Raw genomic sequence first — 19419 nt, 5'->3', positions numbered from 1 at the left:
GAACTTTAGCAGCAATTTCTCACGTTTTCAAGAAAATGTCAAAAGGCTATTTTTTCAGGGACCAGTTCAGTTCTGAAGTGGCTTTGAGGGGCCTATATTTTAGAAACCCCCCATAACTCGCCCCATTTTAAGAACTGCACCCCTGAACGTATTTAAAACAGCATTCAGAAAGTTTCTTAACCCTTTAGACGTTTCACAGGAATTAAAGTAAAGTAGAGGTGAAATTTACAATTTTCATTTTTTTTTTCATTTTCATTTTCATTTGTAATACAATTTTTTGTGTAACACAGAAGGTTTTACCAGAGAAACGGAACTCAAAATTTATTGCCCAGATTCTGCAGTTTTTATACATATCCCACATGGCCCTAGCGTGCTAATCGACTGAAACACAGGCCTCAGAAGCAAAGGAGCGCCTAGAGGATTTTCAGGCCTCCTTTTTTTTTTTAGAGTATATTTTAGGCACCATGTCAGGTTTGAAGAGGTCTTGTGGTGCCAAAACACTGGAAACACCCCAAACTTGACCCCATTTTGGAAACTACATCCCTCAAGGAATTTTACTAAAGGAATGGTTAGCATTTTTACCCCACAGGTTTTTTGCAGAATTTAGTGGAATTAGGCTGTGAAAATTAATATCAACATTTTTTTCCACTAAAATGTTGACATTTTCAGTTTCACAAAGGATAAATGAGAAAAGGCACCCAAATATTTTGTAAAAAAAGTTCTCCCGATTGTGGCAATACCCCACATATAGTCATAAATGGTTTTTCATTAGAAATTATTTAACCCTTTCAGGACTGATACTTTTTTGCTTTTCCATTTTTGTTTTTCCGCTCCTTTCCAAGAGCCATAAGTTTTTATTTTTCCATTAATAGAGCGGTGTTAGGGCTTATTTTGTTTGCAGGAGGAGTTGTAGATTCTATTGACACCATTTAAAGTACCATAAAATGTACTGGGAAACGAAAAATAAAATTCTTTGCGGGCTGAAACTGGATAAAACTGCGATTCTGTAGCGTCCATGGCCGCGGGCCGTTGGGTTTACTCACCTCCCGACGCCCGCAGCCATGGATCCGTGAGCGCTGGTCCCCATCTCCTTCCTAGGAGACGCCAGCGCTCACTTCCGCTCCGGTCTGCTGTGTCCCGTAGGGGGCGGGCACATGCTCGTGTCCAGCCTTAAAGGACCAGCGTGCGCACAAGGGAAATCGTCATCATCATCAACTGCCACGATTTCCTGGTCTATAAGAAGGCCCCAGGCCTTCTGATCCTTGTCTGAGCATTGTTAGTTTTCCTAGTCTGTCTTGCAAATGGTCCCTTAGTGTTTCCCGCTCCAGTTGTTACCCGTGCCTTGTTACCTGTTCCTATTTCCCATGCTGTGCCTTCAGTATCGAGTCGTGCCACGTCCTGTGTTATCTGCCACGTCTGGAGGAATCCGCCACGTCCTGTGTCATCTGCCACGTACAGAGGAATCCGCCACGTGCTGTGTCATCTGCCACGTCCAGAGGAATCCGCCACATTCTGTGTCATCTGCCACGTCCAGAGGAATCTGCCACGTCATGTGTAATCTACCACGTCCGGAGGAATCCGCCACGTTTGGCGCAAGCTGCGGCACCTGTGTCATCCGCCACGTTTGACGTTATCTGCTGCACCCATTTCCATCAGTGCCAGAGCTGCGGCCACTGTCTGGACTATCCAGGTACCCTTGTGCGGGACATTGTATTGCTGGGGTTTCCTGTTGTTTGGCCAGCTGCCTCCCTGCTATGGCGGTACGGCCTAGTGGGTCCACTAACCCGCTACGTGACAGATTCCTCCATTGTTTTTTGGGTTCCGTTTTTACGGCTTTCACCGTGCGGTAAAAATTACAACTTAACCTTATTTTGTGGCTGAATAAGATTATGGTGATACCAAATTTATAGAGTTTTTTTTATATTTTACTATTTTAAAAAAAACAAACTATTTGTTAAAAAAAAAAAATTGTTTTGTTTCACCACTTTCTGAGAGCCATAACTTTTTATTTTTTTGGTTGACTAAGGGGTGTGAGGGCTTATTTTTGGCAGGACAAGCTGTAGCTTTTATTGGTACAAATTTTTTGTCCATACAACTTTTTGATCACTTTTATTACATTATTTTTGAGGGCTAAGGTGACCAAACAACATCGATTTTGGCATTTTCTTTAAAACGCTTTATTTTATACGGCGTTCACCGTGCACTATAAATGACTTTCTTTTTTTTCAGTCAAAGCTGTATAAGGGCTTGTTTTTTGCGGGACGGGTTGTAGTTTTTATTGGTATTATTTCAGGGGAAATGTGACTTTTTGATCACTTTTTAGTCTATATTTTGTGAGGGGTGGTGACCAAAAAATAGCGACTCTGGTATTGTTTTTTTTTTATTTTTATTTTTTGAAGTTTTCACCGTGCGGGAAAAATAACATTATAGTTTTATAGTATGGGTCTTAATGAACGCGGTGATACCAAATATGTGTACTTTTTTTTAACGGTTTAATTTTTTACTATAATAAAAGACTTATTATAGGAAAAAAGCCAGTTTTTTTTTTTAACGTATAACTTTTATTTTTACACTTTTATAAAAACATTTTTATTAACTTTTTTTTGTCCAACTAGGGGACTTGAAGACCTGCAGATCTGATTAGTAGTGTAATGTATTATATCGGCAGTGTGACGCTGACAGTCACTCTGACAGGAAGCCTATCAGCCTCTAGCTGATAGGCTTCCATGCATGGCAGTCCCAGAGGCCATTGTATGGCCCCTGGTTGCCATGACAACCAGCGGCAACACCCGCGATCGAACCCAGGAAAGTTTGTTGCTACAACAAACATTCCCTGCAATGTCACATGATCGGGACCTAAACCAATCAGGTCCCGATCATGTCTCCGGGACCAGAGGCAGGTGTTAACAGCGTGATCCGGGTGTCAGCACCACTCTGAGACACCCGATCGCTCCAACTGTGAATTCACATTAGCGCTGCACAGAGCCCTGCAGGCGCCGACGTGAATTTACAGTGAGCGGTCAGGAAGCGGTAAATCCTGATTTTTCCTGGGATGCTTGCCAGTTACAGATCTATCTTCCTGGTTCCGTTTGCTAGTCTGCTCTGTGTTTTTGTAAGTATCCTCAGTTTGGATTTTGTTTTCCTCATTAATTTTTTTTGCATTCTCCCCTACTGCTACTGTGTATGACCTTGGACTGTGTATGACCTCCTGTCTGCTGATTTGGTACTTTTTTTTACTCTGTTGGTTTTTGAGGCGGCTTTACTTTGTTTATGAGATTTGTTATCGTTTTGGCACTTACCTCTCTGTTACTGACATTTGATAGTGTACCATTTCTATCTGTCCACTCCACCTGCCAGCAGCTACCTGGTGAAAGCAACATATCCCTTACCACCAGGAGGGATACTCAGGATTTGCTAGCTAGGTTCCTGATAGTGGGTTCGCACTTATCAGGGCAGTTTATCTGCTTTAGGCAGGGCCCTAATACTCTGAGGGGGTTCGCAGGGCTAGATTGCCTTTTCTTGCTGAGTCAGGCAGCTAGTGCCAAGTCTGGCAGTGGGTATGCATTTACTAGACTGGTACTTTCATCAGTTATGTTACAATGCCTTAATGTATTTTAAAAAAATGATTGCTTATTAGTGTATATAAATTATTTTTGGAACATTCATGAAAACTGAAGTATGGGTGATTGTGCTGATAGTGTAGATCACAGTATTCATTGTAAGTAAAATCTGAACTTTTATATCATAGCCATATGCCACATTGTCATTTCATATTGAAACTTGCTATGTTCCCCATGTAATATCTAACTCATATTCAGTTGTAATATGGTTTTTGATTTAGAGGATTAGTGGTTCATGTGAGACATTAAAACATAACTCACAAATCTGATTTGAATGAGACAAGATATATCAAGTAAGCAATATCTTGTCGACCACGCATTCAAAAGTTCAAAGGAATGCAAATTTCCTCAAACATTAACTTAGGTCAGCATATGTTCAAAGGCATTTGTACCATAATTTTTTTATTTTTCTGGCCAAATGTGTAATCAGTTGATTTTATTTCAATCTGAAACAAGTGACTCCTTTGATCCCTGTATTTCTTGCAGATCAAAGATATGTATGTACTAGAGGACTAAATAGACCTTCATATGATGCCTCACAGTATTTTCTAAAGAGCTAATGCACAGTAATGACCCACTTGGGGAGGGGTAATTCTTTTGCTGTTCTTTGCTTTTTGAGCGTGGGCTCTAAAAGCCTGTAAGCTCCACTGCATAGTTTAAATGGTCATTTTTCTAATTTAGTTATAGGAAGTTGCAGTGAAAAAGCAATAGTTTGAATAGCAAAGACATAATAAAACCAAGAAAGTACAAAATCTGTCAATCACAAGTTTAAATACAGTATTTACTCAATATTCACTTCTAGTAATTCCATTTTTACATTGCCTCATACAGATAGAGCAATCAAAGATTGACAAGGTTTATCATTATTGGCTGTGTTCCTGCTGTTTCCAGTTGGGACTTCTAAATGAATCCAGTCCTATTTTCACTATAGCTGCTTGCCTTACCTGTTTATACTCCATGACTCGTCCACAATGGCCCAAAATTATTAATGCCGTCTAATAGTTAGAAAGTGTAAACAGACCAGACAAGCACGAGATGAGCCAAATTTATCACAGTAGTGATAATTTTGGGGATAATTTTGGCGCATCTTGTATGACCGGTTAGACACTTTTCTCTTCCCTATACACATTTTTTACGCATATTGGCGCATCTTAAGCCTTGCCTCATTTGTGACAAGCCATGTCCCTTTCCCACTAAACTACGCTCTCTTTTCAGACTACTTTAAAAAAGTGTCTAAAGAGGTGCAAACATCAAAATTGTGCCAAACTTCGCCAAACTTTAATGCATTTTAGACACTTTCTAGACACAGACACAGTAGTAAATCTCCCCCAATATGTGTTTTTTTTTCATGAAATTCACTGATTATACTCAATATTACTTACTTAATTATGTTATTTGATGTGTTTAAGAATGTGGAAGTGAAGCTAAAAGCTGAAGGGCATTTTAAAGCAATGAAACAGCAATATAATAATAAAGAAACATAGAAAACATGCACTGTATTAAGTGCAAAACAACACTTGTAAAAACAAACAAACATATTTGCATCCTTTTGGCACTTTTTTTGTCAAGTGATAGAATAATTGAATGCGTGACTATTCTGCCTGTACTGGGGCACGGATAACTCAGAAAAACCAAATGACTGTAAAAGTTATGCAATTCATCGAATAGAGACCACCTATGTGTAGTCAAGCTTATTATTACTATTATCTGTCTATGCTTAGTTTAATTACAATATGAAGAACAGAACACAGTAAAATTCAAATCATCCCTGTGACCCACAAGGTGCTGCTAGTTGGCAGCATTCCAAAATATGATTTTCTTAAGCACAGCCTTATATATAAAAGTGTATTAAATAATTATCAATTACTATTCATAATCAATAGAAAATTCATAATAGTTAGCTCAGTTCATACTCATAATAATCCATATAATCATATTACAGATATTTTGCGCACTTATAAAAAACACCAATCGCGTGTATAAAAATCCATATTATCATTAAATAATTGCTTGATAAATAGTGAACAATGTGAATTAAAATTCCTTCAAACGACCAATCAGTGCCCCGCATTGTATAAGCAAAGTGCTTCCAATGTATTAGATCTTGGACTCTATAGAACTACATTGTGCATGCGATCCTCATTTTTTTCATCATATATTGGAGTGTTGCCTCATATTTTTTTGTTTGTTGTGAAGGGACGATGAGTCTGGAGCCCCTGAAGGATATGCACCCTGGGGCAGATTTAATAATCTCTAATATTTAGACAGCGTAAACTTAGACCAGGCAATCAGAAGATACGCCAAATATATCAAAGTGGTGCATGCTGTAGAATAAATTTGGCGCATCTTGCTAGACATCTTAGACACTTTTCTCTACCTTATACCACCTCTGGCTTAGTTTAGGACAGTTTCTTTTTCTTTCAAACATCTGTTCTTTTTGGAGCATTTGATTTACAAAATTGATGCAATATTTTTCGCCAAAAATGTGCCACATTTTGTTGCATTTTACAACTAGGTCTAGCTGCAATCCCACTAATAAATTAGTATGTTTTTGGTGCTGCTTGCATACCTTTTTATGTCTAATTATCTATCTAAAGTCAACAGTCCAACATCACCGGTAATAGGAGGAGGGTGCACGCCCCAGGGACTTAACCATCGTCTCTTATAGATACAGCAATTAAAAAAACAAGCGGCACTCCAAAAATCAACCTATCAATTTACAGATGTAGCCATCTTTATCTTGACTTTTAATGCAATACATACACAGTGTCAGGAAACTTTAAAGGGAATGTGTTGCCAGAAAAACATGTTTGTTTTTTTTTAATTAAACATTTAGTGTGTAGGTGATTAAACATTGTTCAAATTTTTTTTATTTTTTTCACGAGTCAGGAAATATTATAAATTAATTAAAATTTATAATATTTCCCATTGCTGGTCACTAGATGGAGCTATTCCCAAAATTGCAGCATTGCAAAATTGGGTAAAAAGCCCTCGCTCTAGTGAGCTCTCAGCATCCCCCCCCTCCTTTATCCTGGCTAGTGCCGGGATAAACGAGGGGTTTGTACGGTCTAACCTCCTACACTGTGTGTCGCCATTTTTTGAGCTAACACACAGTGTAGTAGGTTTACATACAGTAGTAAACGTACACAAACACGAACATACATAGAAATCTCTTACCTGCTCCTGCCGCCGCGGCTCCCTCCGGCCCGTCCGCTCCGTCTGCTGCCGCTGGTCCAAGTGCACAAGTCCGGAAGCCGCGACCGGAAGTAGTAATCTTACTGTCCCGCCGCGACTTCCGGTCCACAGGAAAATGGCGCCGGACGGCGCGCATTTCAAATTGGACTGTGTGGGAGCGGCGCATGCGCAGTTCCCACACAGACGGCGTACACAGAAGTGGATGGGACGGGACCCGTTCGCAGTCCCTATGGGACTGTGGCTGCCGTATTCCATGTCTCTATGTGTCGTTAATCGACACATACAGAAATGGAAAAAAAAAATGGCAGCCCCCATAGGGAAGAAAAAGTGTAAAAATAAGAAAAAGTAAAACACAAACACACAAATAAATATAAACGTTTTTAATAAAGCACTAACATCTTTAACATATTAAAAAAAAATTGTGATGACACTGTTCCTTTAACTTGACTTTTTCAAGTGCTTTTCAATGGCCTTTGTTGTGTGATATCACGCTGCAGCAAGTTATCAGTCAAGATAAACTTGGCTACATATCTATCTATCTATCTATCTATCTATCTATCTATCTATCTATCTATCTATCTATCTATCTATCTATCTATCTATCTATCTATCGTGACAGGACCAGGGGAAAAGTAGTGGACGGAGTGTACCTCTCACCCAGGTTCCTGTCATATACATTTTAAAACAACCAGGGAATTGAGCTAGAAGGAAAATGTGTTTTCCTTGCTCAATGGTTTTCTGGAAAACCTGTGTAAAAGGGCCTGGTTGTTGGAATAGGGAGAGTTGGGAGGGTTCCTATTCCACTAGCCACTTCAGGTATTGCTTTGTGGCTAATTACCTGCACAGCTGGGGTGTGCTTTAAACAGAGGCAGAGTTCAGTCTCTCTGCTCCTGGGAAAGCTGGATGTGAGTAAAGCAACTTTGGTGTTGTGTTTGGGAGTTGGAGCTCTAGGCTCAGCTCTTTGTAGTTAGGAACTGCATGTTAGTTAGTGGCCAGACGGCCTAGGATTTACTTTATGTATTTATTTGTTTTCTGCTATGGCTTTTCTACCTAATAAAACTGGCTGAGGCCAGTAATACCACACTGTGACTGGACTGTAGTCTGTTCTTACTGTGCCAAAAGTGCCCGTCTACCCCAGGAGACAGCGATCCGGTGGGCTGCCCCCTTACACAATCTATTTATTGTTGTTGTTATAATAGTTATTATAAAATGTAATATTGGAATATAATTTAATTACTATCGTCAAACAAGGTAAAAGCCAGTCTAATTTTAAAAGTTGACATTTTTAATTAATTAATAAAAATATTATTAAATGAATATGTTTAAACATACTTAATGAATTTCTTGCTTATGCTGTTTCTTTAAAAAAAAATCTCAATTATCGTGTATACAATTTTTAAAATATAAATCTACGTAATTATTTTCTTGCCTATACTTATATTTATTGTAAAATTCATTCATTGGCCATCTGGACATTTCCAGTATATTGCTAACATGCTAGCACTTGCTAATAAAACGATTATTAAGGTCTTTGTTAGGACTTATTCAGACGAACGTTGCATTTTTGCGCGCGCAAAAAACGCGGCGTTTTGCGTGCGCAAAAACCACTTGACAGCTCCGTGTGTCATCCGTGTATGATGCGCGGCTGCGTGATTTTCGCGCAGCCGCCATCATAGAGATGAGTCTAGTCGACGTCAGTCACTGTCCAGGGTGCTGAAAGAGTTAACTGATCGGCAGTTAACTCTTTCAGCACCCTCGACAGTGAATGCCGATCACAATATCGAGAAACCTGTTAAAAAAAAAAAAAAGTTCGTACTTACCGAGAACTTCCCTCCCGGCCGTTGCCTTGGTGACGCGTCCTTGGTGACGCGCCTCTCTTGACATCGGGCCCCACCTCCCTGGATGACGGCGCAGTCCATGTGACCGCTGCAGCCTGTGCTTGGCCTGTGATTGGCTGGAGCTGTCACTTGGACTGAATTGTCATCCCGGGAGGTCAGACTGGAGGAAGAAGCCGGAAATTATCGGTAAGTCAGAACTTCTTTTTTTTTTTTTACACGTTCATGTATATTGGGATCGGAAGTCACTGTCCATGGTGCTGAAACCGTTTAACTCTTTCAGCACCCTGGACAGTGACTATCTCCTGACGTCGCGTACCGGAAATTTTTTTGCCGGGTTCGGCCAAAACTAGTTCGGCCGAACCCGGTGAAGTTCGGTTCGGTTGTCCGGGTTCGCTCATCTCAAAGACACTCCGTTTGGATGTTTGTAAACAGAAAAGCACGTGGTGCTTTTCTGTTTACATTCATCCTTTTGACAGCTGGTGCGCGAAACAAGCAGTTCGCACGGAAGTGCTTCCGTGCGACCTGCGTGGTTTTCACGCACCCATTGAATTCAATGGGTGCGTGATGCGCGAAATACGTGGAGACATTGAACATGTCGCGCTTTTTGCGCAGCGGACAAACGCTGCGCAAAAAGCACGGACTGTCTGTACTGCCCCATAGACTTGGATTGGTCTGTGCGTGGCGCGTGAAAACCACGCGGCCCGCACGGACCCAATACACGTTCGTGTGAATCCCCCCTTAAGATCATGTTAAATTTGGAAAAAAATGGAAGCAGTCCAAGAATTAAGTAGAATATATATTTTGCTTATTTTATAAGTTCTGTGTGAATATTATTTTTTATTTAATATTTTTAGGTAATTGGGAAGCATATTTCTTACACATTTTTATATATCTGTAAGAAACTTACAATTTTAAGGGTATGTGCACACACACTAATTACGTCCGTAATTGACGGACGTATTTCGGCCGCAAGTCCCGGACCGAACACAGTGCAGGGAGCCGGGCTCCTAGCATCATACTTATGTACGATGCTAGGAGTCCCTGCCTCTCCGTGGAACTACTGTCCCGTACTGAAAACATGATTACAGTACGGGACAGTTGTCCTGCAGAGAGGCAGGGACTCCTAGCATCGTACATAACTATGATGCTAGGAGCCCGGCTCCCTGCACTGTGTTCGGTCCGGGACTTGCGGCCGAAATACGTCCGTCAATTACGGACGTAATTAGTGTGTGTGCACATACCCTAACAGTATTTAGAATACCATTTTTTAAGCATTTTATTTTATTCTACTTGCTTAATAAATTGTTTTGATGACTTTTTTTTTTTCTATGAACACTTCTGGACCGTGCAGAATCTCATAATTCTTATGTTGAATCAAACTACACAGGATTTGGTGGTTGTTTGTTACGATGGAGACACATAGATCTGCATAGCAGCTATAGACGAAAGATGGTAGGATATTTTCAGGGGCGGATTAAGGGTACCATGGGCCTCGGGCACTTTTTCAGGTCTGTCCCCCCCTTCCCCGAAGACGCTGTACCGTATATATTTGCAGATTTCTGTTTAGGCGGCCACAGATCTGGCACGGTTTTAATTTAGCTGTAAAAGCAGAATGAGCCATACAGAAGAAAGAAAGCAGAATACTTTGAGACACTGAAGTGGTCAGGAGCTTTATAACTTTTTTATTTTTACGTCAATGGAGTGGTGTGTGAAGGATTATTTTTTTGCAGGAGTTATAGTTTTTATTGGCACCATGTAAAGTACCATATAATGGGTGAATTGGAAAAAACAGATTCCTCCATGTTTTTTTGGGTTTCGTTTTTACTGTATATATTTACCTCTTCTTAAGGTAAAAGTAGATTTAACATATACTTTTACCTTAAGAGAAGGTAAATATATACAGACCCAGAACCAAGCTCAGTACATATATATAACTCCAGAACCAAGCTCTAATCCATCCAATCTAATCCATCCAATCTAATCCATCCAATCTAATCCACCGCACCAGAAAAAATACAGTTCAGTACAGAGATTATTTGCAAATTCAGTTTAACCCCTGCTGTATAAATTTGTACGACATAAAACGACAACTCCCAGTGTAGCCTGAACAATGGTTAGGATATGCTTGGAGTTGCTGTTTAACAAAAAAGAATGCTACCATCCGTCATCTAGCTGCAGACTACAGTACTGATCAGTCACAGGGAGAATAAACATTTACATTGAGTGACTCACATGTGATGTCTCAGATTCTTTTTCGTTCTTTTTCTCTTTTCTTCTCCATCTGGTCCAGACCTCTATGATGACTTCTCTCGGGCACGGCCCATTTATACAGTTCACAGCTCAGATGTCTTCGGCTCCTTACTTTTCCAACATTTCCGCACCTGTAAACGAAGATAAAATTCTCATGATGCCACACTATATGCTTCTAAATATAATAGTATCATACAATGAATATAATAGTACTATACACTGTACTCCTGAACATAATATATTATACACTGTGCTCCTGAATATAATATTACTATACACTGTACTCCTGAATATAATAGTACTATACACTGCACCCCTGAATATAATAGTACTATACACTGTACTCCTGAATATAATAGTATTATACACTGCACCCCTGAATTTAATAGTACTATACACTGTACTCCTGAATATAATAGTACTATACACTGTGCTCCTGAATATAATAGTACTATACACTGCGCTCCTGAATATAATAGTACTATACGCTGCGCTCCTGAATATAATCGTACTATACGCTGCGCTCCTGAATATAATCGTACTATACGCTGTACTCCTGAATATAATAGTACTATACGCTGTGCTCCTGAATATAATAGTACTATACACTGTGCTCCTGAATATAATAGTACTATACACTGTGCTCCTGAATATAATAGTATTATACACTGTGCTCCTGAATATAATAGCACTATACACTGTACTCCTGAATATAATAGCACTATACACTGTACTCCTGAATATAATAGTACTATACACTATGCTCCTGAATATAATAGTATTATACACTGTGCTCCTGAATATAATAGTATTATACACTGTGCCCCTGAATATAATAGTACTATACACTGTGCTCCTGAATATAATAGCACTATACACTGTACTCCTGAATATAATAGCACTATACACTGTACTCCTGAATATAATAGTACTATACACTGTGCTCCTGAATATAATAGTACTATACACTGTGCTCCTGAATATAATAGTATTATACACTGTGCTCCTGAATATAATAGCACTATACACTGTACTCCTGAATATAATAGCACTATACACTGTACTCCTGAATATAATAGTACTATACACTGTGCTCCTGAATATAATAGTATTATACACTGTGCTCCTGAATATAATAGTATTATACGCTGTACTCCTGAATATAATAGTACTATACACTGTGCTCCTGAATATAATAGTACTATACACTGTACTCCTGAATATAATATTACTATACACTGTACTCCTGAATATAATAGTACTATACACTGTACTCCTGAATATAATATTACTATACACTGTACTCCTGAATATAATAGTACTATACACTGTGCTCCTGAATATAATAGTATTATACACTGTGCTCCTGAATATAATAGTACTATACACTGCACCCCTGAATATATATATATATATATATATAGCACACAAGAAGACAGCAGCACTCACATAGGAATAATCGACCAGGTGCCAGGCAAAAACGTCCCGATCCTCGGACGTATAATAATGTATAGCAAAAGAAAATTTGCAGCACTCCAACATGAAAAAAATGGTGGTTTATTCAATCCAAAATAACAGCAACGTTTCAATCCTACAATAGGATCTTTATCAAGCCTAGTGACACATCTATTCAGCAAGTTTTTATATGTTTGAGACTCTTTTACATAATTAGTCTCATTATAAAACAATCAAATGCAAAGTGTATGAAAACAAACATCATAAATTGTGTACGGTATCATCATAAACATAGACATGATACAGAAAATACAGAAGTGTGTATGTGACATCGTGAATAACAATACATAATAACAAAAACATTAAAAACAACTGATTACATTATAATCATTTATGCAGCAGTGGTGTAAAATATATTGGTATATCGTCACTCACCAATCAGAACTTCAGACTCAACTACTCCATTCAAGTGTGTTGCAGCACTCTGCTGCATCCCTCGTGGTAATTGAAATTTGACACATCAGTGTAATCCCCCGAGGCGGAAGTAGTCCATCACTCCGCAGCAGAGAGCATAGGTCGCATCCATATGATGTAATGCGTGTCAATGCGTTCCACTGAGCCGCCCCGTGTATCATGGCATCATGAGTTGCTAAGCAACTGCTGTAACATTATTATAGATATCATTTGACCCAGCTATGTCAGTCAAAAAGTCATGAATGTAAAAAATACAGATATATTAGTAAATGCTCCCTATAGTAAGTGATGGAGATATTAGGAATATCTAAAAGTAGCTTAATGTCGGCTTTTAAAGACGATCCACACGTGGGTTCAAAGACCTCTGTATACAACCAAGTACTCAGAACGATCTTGTTCCCAGAGTTATGGGACCACATAGACACGTCTTCACGTGTCCAGGATGTCACATTATCCTCATACGTGTAACGGACCCATATTATCACACTAGTGATATGATATATCATAAGACAAAAAAAATGCATGAGAATCCCTCTCAATTTTAATATCTCTCTATCACTTTGAAACCTAATAGGAGACTAGAAACAATTCAAATAATAAATATATTTTATTGATGCAATAAGACTTGATGCATTGAACATAGCCCCGTCAAATATCACAGTACAACACCATTGAAAAATAATTAAAGAAGTTCCGAAGTTCTGTTGGGAGTGGTATTCCAATCTAAAAAAAATACAAAACATAATTGTTTTTAGTATTTATAAGACATTGACAGTAAATATGAGATATAGATATTGATATTAGTGTGTCAACAATCATCTTACTGAAGAGAACATCAAGAGAACACAAAGGGGCGGAGCTCATAAGGCAATTCTATCTACAACAAATTCTACATTAAGACCACAAGGTTTTAAGGAGTTCAGTAAAAATATCCATCTTAATTCTTTTTTGTGTAAAATCAGATGGCGATCACCGCCAAATTGTAATGGAGGAACATGGTCCAGAATCATAAATGTTAGATCCCTTTCATTGTGACCATGTTCCGAAAAATGTTTAGCCACAGGTAAATCAAGTTTCTTTTTACGTATAGAGAAACGGTGATTGTTTAGACGAGTTTTAAAGGAACAGGTGGTTTCACCCACATATAGGAGGCCACAAGGACACCATAGCACATATATGACCCACTCTGAATTACAGGTGAAATTGTGTTTAATTTTAAACTGTTGTCCAGTCAACGGATGTCTAAAAAATTCCCCTTTGCACATCAAAGCACAATTGACACATCTGTAACATGGAATATTGCCAGGTTTTAGTGGTTTAAAAATAGGTTGTATCGTTTTCTTATGATCTGGCATTCTGGTTTTCACCAGTCTATCTCGAAGATTTTGTGGGCGTCTATAAGACATGAGTGGATTATTATTCAATACATCAATGTGTCCAAAACTATTGCTGATAATTGGCCAATGTCTATTCATAATTTTGGAAATGTCTCCACTCCTATCATTATAAGTAGAGATAAATGGAATACGTTTCCGTTTTCCATGCGTTGACGGTTTTTTAGACTGCAATAAACTGTCCCTCGCTACATTATCAATCTTTTTTCTATGTGTCCACAGCAATGTTTTGGGGTAACCTCTTTGTAAAAAGTTGCTAACCATAGTGTCTAAAGATATATCAAGATCCTCCTGTCTGTCGGTATTACGTTTGGCCCTAATCATTTGGCTATACGGCAAAGACCTTACCATATTTCTCGGATGGCAACTATCAAATCGTAGCAGAGTGTTCCTATCGGTCTCTTTCGTGTACATTTTAGTTCTGATTATATTGTTCACAATAGATACAGTAACATCCAAGAATTGGATATTATCCATAGAATGTTTCATCGTAAATTGAATCTCATCATCTATTGAATTAAGAAACCTGTGAAAATCCATTAATGTAGTAACAGTGTCAGTCCAAATGAGGAAGATGTCATCTATGTAACGCCACCACTTCAAAACATGTGAGAAGTGGTGGGATACATAGACCGACACCTCCTCAATGTTGTCCATGAAAATGTTGGCGTACGTGGGAGCCATGTTAGACCCCATGGCCGTTCCTTTCACCTGTATATAATAACTCTCTTTAAATATGAAATAGTTAGATGTCAAAATAAGTTCCACTAATGAAATAATAAACTCACAAGTAGCATTGTCATAGTCAGAAGTCAATAATTTACGTCGTACAGCATCAAGACCCTTGTTGTGATCAATCGAGGTATAAAGAGATGTGACATCAAAGGAGACCAAAATGGACCCCTCTGGTAGTTTTATAGATTTTAATTTTTGTAGAAAATCAGTGGTGTCTCTAATATAAGATTTGGAGTTAATAGCAAAATTTCTCAGCACTTTGTCCACAAAGATAGAGATGTTACTTGTTAATGAACCCCTGCCAGATACAATAGGGCGACCTGGTGGGTTCATTAAATCTTTGTGCCGACATTAAGCTACTTTTAGATATTCCTAATATCTCCATCACTTACTATAGGGAGCATTTACTAATATATCTGTATTTTTTACATTCATGACTTTTTGACTGACATAGCTGGGTCAAATGATATCTATAATAATGTTACAGCAGTTGCTTAGCAACTCATGATGCCATGATACACGGGGCGGCTCAGTGGAACGCATTGACACGCATTACATCATATGGATGCGACCTATGCTCTCTGCTGCGGAGTGATGGACTACTTCCGCCTCGGGGGATTACACTGATGTGTCAAATTTCAATTACCACGAGGGATGCAGCAGAGTGCTGCAACACACTTGAATGGAGTAGTTGAGTCTGAAGTTCTGATTGGTGAGTGACGATATACCAATATATTTTACACCACTGCTGCATAAATGATTATAATGTAATCAGTTGTTTTTAATGTTTTTGTTATTATGTATTGTTATTCACGATGTCACATACACACTTCTGTATTTTCTGTATCATGTCTATGTTTATGATGATACCGTACACAATTTATGATGTTTGTTTTCATACACTTTGCATTTGATTGTTTTATAATGAGACTAATTATGTAAAAGAGTCTCAAACATATAAAAACTTGCTGAATAGATGTGTCACTAGGCTTGATAAAGATCCTATTGTAGGATTGAAACGTTGCTGTTATTTTGGATTGAATAAACCACCATTTTTTTCATGTTGGAGTGCTGCAAATTTTCTTTTGCTATACATTATTATACGTCCGAGGATCGGGACGTTTTTGCCTGGCACCTGGTCGATTATTCCTATGTGAGTGCTGCTGTCTTCTTGTGTGCTATATTTGGATTCCATTAGCTTGCACCACGTTTTTTCAACCATCATTTACTCGTTTAACATGGAGCAGGTCAATATACCTGCTGGGAATGTTTCATCCAATACTGCTGCTGTTTTTACTGAAGAGGACATTGAAAGAATCCTGAGTGGAGCGGAGGGTGATGTGTCATTTTTAAGTGTTCCTTCTATTACTGACATCAAGAGAAATCTGGAATTTGAGTCACGACGTCTGATTAATGTTGAATTACATCTACTCACATTGGGACAATACTATAGAAACAACATGATCCCACGGGGGATGAGAATTTTACTTAAACCAACGATGCATATGCAACACGAAGAGTTCAGGAATAAAAATGAGCAACTCGCTAGCAAATATGCCTTGGAAACCATATTACTTAATATGGATTTTTTGCAGAGAGATCTGAGATCTTTAAGGGTGAAAGCACAAGATTTGGAGAACACACTTAAATCGTTGGTGCAAACTGATGATTTTAATATACACATGGAGAAATTACGTATGACGCTCAATAAAGTGAGGATGGATATAGAAGAAACCAAAAAGAAGAAATGGTTCCGTGATCAAACAGATCATATCTAACATGGCTCCCACGTACGCCAACATTTTCATGGACAACATTGAGGAGGTGTCGGTCTATGTATCCCACCACTTCTCACATGTTTTGAAGTGGTGGCGTTACATAGATGACATCTTCCTCATTTGGACTGACACTGTTACTACATTAATGGATTTTCACAGGTTTCTTAATTCAATAGATGATGAGATTCAATTTACGATGAAACATTCTATGGATAATATCCAATTCTTGGATGTTACTGTATCTATTGTGAACAATATAATCAGAACTAAAATGTACACGAAAGAGACCGATAGGAACACTCTGCTACGATTTGATAGTTGCCATCCGAGAAATATGGTAAGGTCTTTGCCGTATAGCCAAATGATTAGGGCCAAACGTAATACCGACAGACAGGAGGATCTTGATATATCTTTAGACACTATGGTTAGCAACTTTTTACAAAGAGGTTACCCCAAAACATTGCTGTGGACACATAGAAAAAAGATTGATAATGTAGCGAGGGACAGTTTATTGCAGTCTAAAAAACCGTCAACGCATGGAAAACGGAAACGTATTCCATTTATCTCTACTTATAATGATAGGAGTGGAGACATTTCCAAAATTATGAATAGACATTGGCCAATTATCAGCAATAGTTTTGGACACATTGATGTATTGAATAATAATCCACTCATGTCTTATAGACGCCCACAAAATCTTCGAGATAGACTGGTGAAAACCAGAATGCCAGATCATAAGAAAACGATACAACCTATTTTTAAACCACTAAAACCTGGCAATATTCCATGTTACAGATGTGTCAATTGTGCTTTGATGTGCAAAGGGGAATTTTTTAGACATCCGTTGACTGGACAACAGTTTAAAATTAAACACAATTTCACCTGTAATTCAGAGTGGGTCATATATGTGCTATGGTGTCCTTGTGGCCTCCTATATGTGGGTGAAACCACCTGTTCCTTTAAAACTCGTCTAAACAATCACCGTTTCTCTATACGTAAAAAGAAACTTGATTTACCTGTGGCTAAACATTTTTCGGAACATGGTCACAATGAAAGGGATCTAACATTTATGATTCTGGACCATGTTCCTCCATTACAATTTGGCGGTGATCGCCATCTGATTTTACACAAAAAAGAATTAAGATGGATATTTTTACTGAACTCCTTAAAACCTTGTGGTCTTAATGTAGAATTTGTTGTAGATAGAATTGCCTTATGAGCTCCGCCCCTTTGTGTTCTCTTGATGTTCTCTTCAGTAAGATGATTGTTGACACACTAATATCAATATCTATATCTCATATTTACTGTCAATGTCTTATAAATACTAAAAACAATTATGTTTTGTATTTTTTTTAGATTGGAATACCACTCCCAACAGAACTTCGGAACTTCTTTAATTATTTTTCAATGGTGTTGTACTGTGATATTTGACGGGGCTATGTTCAATGCATCAAGTCTTATTGCATCAATAAAATATATTTATTATTTGAATTGTTTCTAGTCTCCTATTAGGTTTCAAAGTGATAGAGAGATATTAAAATTGAGAGGGATTCTCATGCATTTTTTTTGTCTTATGATATATCATATCACTAGTGTGATAATATGGGTCCGTTACACGTATGAGGATAATGTGACATCCTGGACACGTGAAGACGTGTCTATGTGGTCCCATAACTCTGGGAACAAGATCGTTCTGAGTACTTGGTTGTATACAGAGGTCTTTGAACCCACGTGTGGATCGTCTTTAAAAGCCGACATTAAGCTACTTTTAGATATTCCTAATATCTCCATCACTTACTATAGGGAGCATTTACTAATATATCTGTATTTTTTACATTCATGACTTTTTGACTGACATAGCTGGGTCAAATGATATCTATAATAATGTTACAGCAGTTGCTTAGCAACTCATGATGCCATGATACACGGGGCGGCTCAGTGGAACGCATTGACACGCATTACATCATATGGATGCGACCTATGCTCTCTGCTGCGGAGTGATGGACTACTTCCGCCTCGGGGGATTACACTGATGTGTCAAATTTCAATTACCACGAGGGATGCAGCAGAGTGCTGCAACACACTTGAATGGAGTAGTTGAGTCTGAAGTTCTGATTGGTGAGTGACGATATACCAATATATTTTACACCACTGCTGCATAAATGATTATAATGTAATCAGTTGTTTTTAATGTTTTTGTTATTATGTATTGTTATTCACGATGTCACATACACACTTCTGTATTTTCTGTATCATGTCTATGTTTATGATGATACCGTACACAATTTATGATGTTTGTTTTCATACACTTTGCATTTGATTGTTTTATAATGAGACTAATTATGTAAAAGAGTCTCAAACATATAAAAACTTGCTGAATAGATGTGTCACTAGGCTTGATAAAGATCCTATTGTAGGATTGAAACGTTGCTGTTATTTTGGATTGAATAAACCACCATTTTTTTCATGTTGGAGTGCTGCAAATTTTCTTTTGCTATATATATATATATATATATATATATATATATATGTGTGTGTGTATAGGAGACAGCAATTCTATAGCACTACGACCCTATAAACTATGGATAGGATTAGATACAGTGGCTCAGCACAGTATCACACATGATAGGATTAGATACAGTAGCTCAACAGACCATATCACACATTATAGGATTAGATA

General features: G+C 38.2%; 1 long non-coding RNA gene across 1 annotated transcript; it reads left to right on the top strand.

Annotated features, from left to right (window-relative positions):
• The first annotated feature begins 15321 nt into the window (after positions 1-15321).
• LOC142742268 (uncharacterized) lies at positions 15322-18230 on the top strand. Its single transcript, XR_012881334.1, has 2 exons — positions 15322-15673; positions 18096-18230. It is a non-coding gene; the product is annotated as an uncharacterized LOC142742268 (long non-coding RNA).
• Positions 18231-19419: the final 1189 nt, after the last annotated feature.

This window comes from Rhinoderma darwinii, chromosome 1 (genome assembly GCF_050947455.1).
Source record: "Rhinoderma darwinii isolate aRhiDar2 chromosome 1, aRhiDar2.hap1, whole genome shotgun sequence".
NCBI classification, from domain to species: Eukaryota; Metazoa; Chordata; class Amphibia; order Anura; family Rhinodermatidae; genus Rhinoderma; species Rhinoderma darwinii.
The sequence above is the reverse complement of the archived record's forward strand: the minus strand, read 5'-3'. Positions and strand labels throughout refer to the sequence as shown.